Source organism: Trachypithecus francoisi, unplaced genomic scaffold, assembly GCF_009764315.1.
Source record: "Trachypithecus francoisi isolate TF-2019V2 unplaced genomic scaffold, Tfra_2.0 Lachesis_group4, whole genome shotgun sequence".
Taxonomy (NCBI): domain Eukaryota; kingdom Metazoa; phylum Chordata; class Mammalia; order Primates; family Cercopithecidae; genus Trachypithecus; species Trachypithecus francoisi.
Window position 1 is genome coordinate 100,976,067 of NW_022681469.1, and position 6,000 is coordinate 100,982,066.

Sequence of the window (6,000 nt, forward strand, 5' to 3'; positions counted from 1 at the left end):
CCTTGCTGGTTATGGGTTCAGTAAAAATTTATTTAAAAAAATTTATTGGGTATTTTTTTTCATTACCTTCTAAAACAACACTAGAAGATAGTGGTATTTCTCCCTTAAACACTATGTAAGAACATTTACATTAATAAAATAATGTACAGCCAGAATTATTAAATTTACTTTTTTCTTTTTGGTAAATCCTTTTTTGTACTTTCATTAATTTTTAATGAAAAATAAATTAATTTCTTAAATGGAAACACTGGAAAATCATATTCAGTGGAAAGTCTCTATAACATCTCTCAGAAATGTTTTATGCACATATAAAAATCTGTTTTCTATATAACTTTATGTGTTACTTTATTCTGGTTTTTCCCCCACAGGTGGAAGTATACCATGTACTCTTCTCTACCTTGGTTTTTTTTACTTGAGTAATTTTGGAGATGCTTCCATATCAGCACATGTAGATCACCTCATATTCAATGCTGTGTAATATTCCAAGTATGGATTCAACCATTGCTATCAATATACATTTAAATGTTTTTCCTGGTTTTTACAATCTTGTAATGAGTGATGTTGTAATAAATAACATGTAAATATGTCTTTGCATTTCAGTGCAGAATAGAATATCGAAAATAAAACAGCTATACCAAAGAGTATGTGCATCTATCATTTTTATATATAATGCCTAGTTTTCTTTCAAAGAGCTTGAGCCAGTATACAGTTTTTGAGCCAGTACCCAACGATTTTTGAGAGTGTTGTTTGCCTCGTGGGCACCCATACATCGCTTGAACGATTCTCTCCTTTGTCTCATCAATGTCTCCCTTTCTCTACTGGATCATTCTAATCACAGCACAAACATGTTGTCATTTCTTACATCTGGAAAGAATAATTCCTTAATGGACTTCACTTGCCCTTTCAACTACTGCTCCATTTATGTGCTCCCTTTTGCATCAAAACTTCTAGAAAAATGATATATAAACTCTATGTCTTCATTTTTCTCTTTCCATCCTCTCAAGTCTTCTCTAGTTAGGACTTTCAGCCTCACTACTTTACCAAAACTGCTCTTAGCAAGTCACTGATGACTGTTGCTGTATCTAGTGGTGAGTACTTGGCCTTCATCTTACTCTGCTTGAGCAGCCTTTGATAGAGCTGATCCATTCCTCTTGGACCACTGCCTTCACTTGGCTTTGATGATACCACACTCTCTTCTGACCTTAGCTGCTCCTTCCAACTCTCTGTTGCCGATTTGTTCCTGTATCCATGATGTCTTGATATTGGTGTGCCCGGGACCCAGTCTTTGGATTTTATCCCTTCTGTGCTCCCTCCCTCAGTGATCTACTGTAATCACATGGCATTAAATACTGTTTCTACCCTAAAGACACCCAAATTGTCCGTGGCCTTGATGTCTCTCTTAAACACAAGACTTGTGTTTTGTGCTACCTACTGGACATCTCTACTCAAATACCATAGAGATATATCAAATTAAACATGTCTAAAATTTGGTCTTAACCCTAAAACCTGCTCCTCCCATATTCTTCCCCACATTAGACAACAGTCATTCCATCCTTCTAGTTACTCAGACAAAAACCCTTACACTCATTCTTGACCTCACTCTTTTGTTCACACTCCAGTCCATTAGGAAGTCTCATTGGTTCTACCCTCAGTAGATATCCAGATTCTGACCACTTCGCATCACTTTAATCTCCAACGCCCTAGTACAGGCAGCTGTCCTCTCTCTCCTCTGGATTATTTCCAAACACTCCTGCTTCTACTCTTGCCCCCACCATCTGTTCTCCATAGAACAACACAGCAGCTGTGCGATCCTGTTAATACTCATCAAGTCATGTCATCCCTCTGATCAAACCCCTACAGTGGCTCCCATCTCATTGAGCATTTAAAGGTTATATGTGATATCCCCCCAACCCACACACACAAAACATACCTCTCTGATCTCACCTTCTATTACCCTTCTTGTTCACATTGCCGTGGTCCCAGTAGCCTTTTTGCTGTCCTGGTGCCCATGTAGAGCAGAATCCAGAAACAGACTTGTGTATATATTTAAATGCTTCATTTAAATAGCTCATTTTATTCACTAAGGAGAGGAATTGATAGGCTCTCCAACAAATGGGGACATTCAGGATTTAACTCAGACAGGCTAAAGTCTGGACCTCCTGGGGGTTTGCTCCATGAAACTGCCTTTCAGTTTGCTTGATCTTTTATTTAACATTCAGAAATGTCTTGAGGTAGTTTTGCACACAGTGAGTGAGTAGGCACATTTGCAGACTCTTCAGAGTTATCAGGTGTGAGAGAGGGCCAGGTGGGTATTAAAACCCATGAGTTGTTTCTTGGGCCATGGCAGACTCCTCACAGCTCACGGTAGGACCATCCACAGCTGCCTTTCTCTATGGTCTCTTGGGGATCTGGGAAACTGTGGGTGTGTCTGAGAACATGCTGTTTTGTTGTCTGCCTTCTCTATGGAGATATAACTATCGCCATATGTTTTCACACCATTTGCCATTATTACTGGTACATTGAACAAACAGATCTTAGAGGGTTCAATTATAAAGCAACCTTATTTGTACTTCCCAATATCCTTTTTTTTTTTTTTTTTTTGAGACAGAGTCTCACTGTGTCACCCAGGCTGGAGTGCAGTGGCACATCTTGGCTCACTGCAGCCTCCACCTCCTGGGTTCAAGTGATTCTCCTGCCTCAGCCTCCTGAGTAGCTGGGACTACAGGCACATGCCACGATGCCTGGCTCATTTTTATATTTTTAGTAAAGATGGGTTTTTACCATGTTGGCCAGGCTGGTCTTGAACTCCTGACCTCATGTGATCGACCTGCCTCAGCCTCCCAAAGTACTGGGATTACAGGCATGAGCCACTGCACCTGGCCCCCAATATCATTTAAAATCCAATCCTTGAGCTATTTCTTTTTCGTTGCCTGGATGAAGTTCAGGCACGCCACAGTTTCTGGCCCTTCCAGGATGCAGGGAATGCAGGGAGATAGAGTGGTAAGAGCAGAAAAGCTTTCTTGATTGACATTATTGTGGTCAGGTTTCTCCAGAGTTGGCAGATGTTTCAAGCCAACTGTCTTGTTGGGGCTTCTTAAGAATCTCCACTGAGAGAAGACCTCTTCATTAAAATAGACTTCTTGATTTTAATGGATGATGGGTTCCTGGAGGGGCAGAACCAGGTGGCAGCTCTTATCATCCAGGAGCAAGTTGGGCACAGTTGCCATAATGGTCAGAGAGCCTGGAACAGCAAGTGGAACGTCATAGCACACAGAGACCTTTGCTATTGGCTCACTATTCATAGTGGCCCTAGGACCAAACTAGATGGGCAGTCTGCTAAGAATTATCTGATTGATGTAATCAGAAAATCTCTAGGTCTAGTGAATAGAAACCTGAGTTGTTCAATGGAGAGTCATTGCCTGTCATCTACATTCCAGATCTGAGTCAGTTCTGAAACATAGAAATCCTTAGATTGCTGATTTTCAAAACGTGGCCAAGAAATTCCAGCAACAACATCACCTGGGACTTTGTTAGAAATGCACATTTTCAGACCCTGCCCCAAACCCACTGACACAAGAACTCAAGAGAAAAGTCCTAGCAATCTTCACTTCAGCTGATTCCGATGCATGCTAAGGCTTGAGAACCCTAAAGTTTAGATGAAGGAGAGGCTTGGGAAGTTTGAGGAAGGACCGTATAACATTGCTATAAGTATCTAGCATAAATCTTCCTTTCAGTCTTCCCCAAAAGACATGCAGCCACTCACTAGGGTAACTGTGTACTGAGGAAGGAGGAATATCCAGGCTTTTGGTAGATTTCTGGACATTGGTTCTGAGTCTATGCTAATCTCTAGAGACCCAGAATGCCTCTGACTGACCCATTGGAGTGGGGGTGTCACTTATTGGTAATCAGGTAGTAAATGAAATTTGGACCTGCAGCTGCTTCATTGAATTCCAATGGGTCTCTTTACCCATGGTGTGGTTATTTTGCCGTTCCTGAATGGACTTGTCATCTCAGAAACAAAAAGAGCCCACCTCCATGTGGATTTTCTGACCTGTGTGGTGAGTATTAGTACGGTAGGCAGGGCCAAGTGAAAACTTCTTGGGATTTCTCCTTCCTATGTGAGAGTAAACTGAAAGCACTGCCTTATCCCTGGGGAAATGACAGAGATTGGTCCTTCTATCTAACGTTAGAACAGTACAGGAGTTGTTCTACTGTGTCCTCATTTAGCTCCTCTGTCTGGCACAGACACAAGGAAGATGGTTATTGGAGAATGACTGTGAATTCTTACATTAACCAGTTACTAGACCAGATGTAGTCTCTTTTATTGGATAACACAGCAGTGCTATTGGCACTTAGTATGCAGCTACAGATCTGGTGGATGCTTTTTCCCCCGATACCAAATTAGCAAAGATCACCAGAAGAAGCTTGCTCTCAACCAGCTGGAGGAATGGCAAAACACCTCCCTATCTTACCTCAGGCCTGCGTTGCCTCTCCTGCTCTCTGACAAGAAATAGTCTGCAGGAGCCTGGACTGTCTTGGTATCCTGCAGAACATTCTGCTGATGCGTAATTGACATGGTGAGCAGCAAGGAGCAAATATCGTACATGCCTTAATAAGACAAATGTATGCCAGAGGGTGGGAGATGATCCCCAAGAAAAGTCAAAGGCCTATTGCTTTGGTGAAGATGCTAGGGGTCCAGTGTGGTCTGGAGAATATTGGCATTTCCTCTGCAAAGTGAAAGACAAATTACTGTACTTTGTACCACCTACCACGAAGAAGAGCTATAGTATTCTGTGAGTCTTTTTATTTTTGAGGTAACATACACCCTTTTAGAGGCTAACGTTCAGAGCAATGTTTTGAGTTACCTACTAAACTGCAAGTTTTATGTAGGGACCAGTGCAGAAAAGGGCTCAAGAGAGAGCAGGGTTTCTCAGTCTTGGAACTATTGACATTTGCGGGACAGGCAATTCTTTACTCTGGGGCTGTCCTGTGCATTGCAGGGTGTTTAGTAACATCCCTGGCCTCCACCTACCAGATGTTAGTAGCATCACTTCCCATGGTTTTGAGAACTGAAAATGTCTACAGACATTGCCAAATATTTTCTGGGGTGCAAAATCACCCCCACTGGAGAACCATTGGGCTACAGCATGTCTAGTTAAACTTTAAGGTGAGAACTATTGGGCTACAGCGTGTCTAGTTAAGCTTTAAGGTGACTACAGTACTGGCTGACAACTGGGACTGCAGCCTCGTGAGAGACCCTCAGCCAGATTCTCCCAACTGTGCTGTTCCCAGATTCCTGACCCTCAGAAACGATGTGAGGTGATAAATGCATGTTGCAAAGTTTTGGGGTAATTTATTACTCAGTATACTCAGACAATTAATACACCAGTCCTCTGAGCCTTAAGGTCAGCCATGCATGGCAGAAATCCATCATCAGGTGTAAGTAGTAAAATAGTATATACCAGGTTCAGTTTGAGCAGGTCCTTCAGGCACAAGTAAGTTTCAAGAGCAAGTGGCTGTGACTCCCATAGCATCTACTCTTGCTGCCATTTTAATTCACCAATTAGTCCACATCTGTGACCTCTAGGACTGACTGTTGACAGAGGAAGAAAACATTTGGGCCTGGTTTGGAGGCACCAGGTGGATGTGGACTGCTGAAGCATTGCAGCCCAAATCAGGAACATGGTAAGAGGAGCTCTCTCAGGACCAAACACTGAGCATGTTGTCTGGAGGGAGAGATGGCCAGAAGTAGAGATATATACCAATGTATGGGTCATTAATGGTTTTATTAGTGTACTGGTGACAAGGAAGTCTAGGAAAAGGGTTTGCAGATGGACGTCTCCCTATGGGCACTGTCACATGTAAATTCTTGTTAGAGAGCATCCACTGATGAGGCCCTCAGCAGGCCACTGACAGGATGGCCTGTTCTGTGGGTGTCGGTCAGTCCATTCCCAGCAATCCCAAGGCTTGCTTAATAGGCTCATGAAGAGCATGGCCATT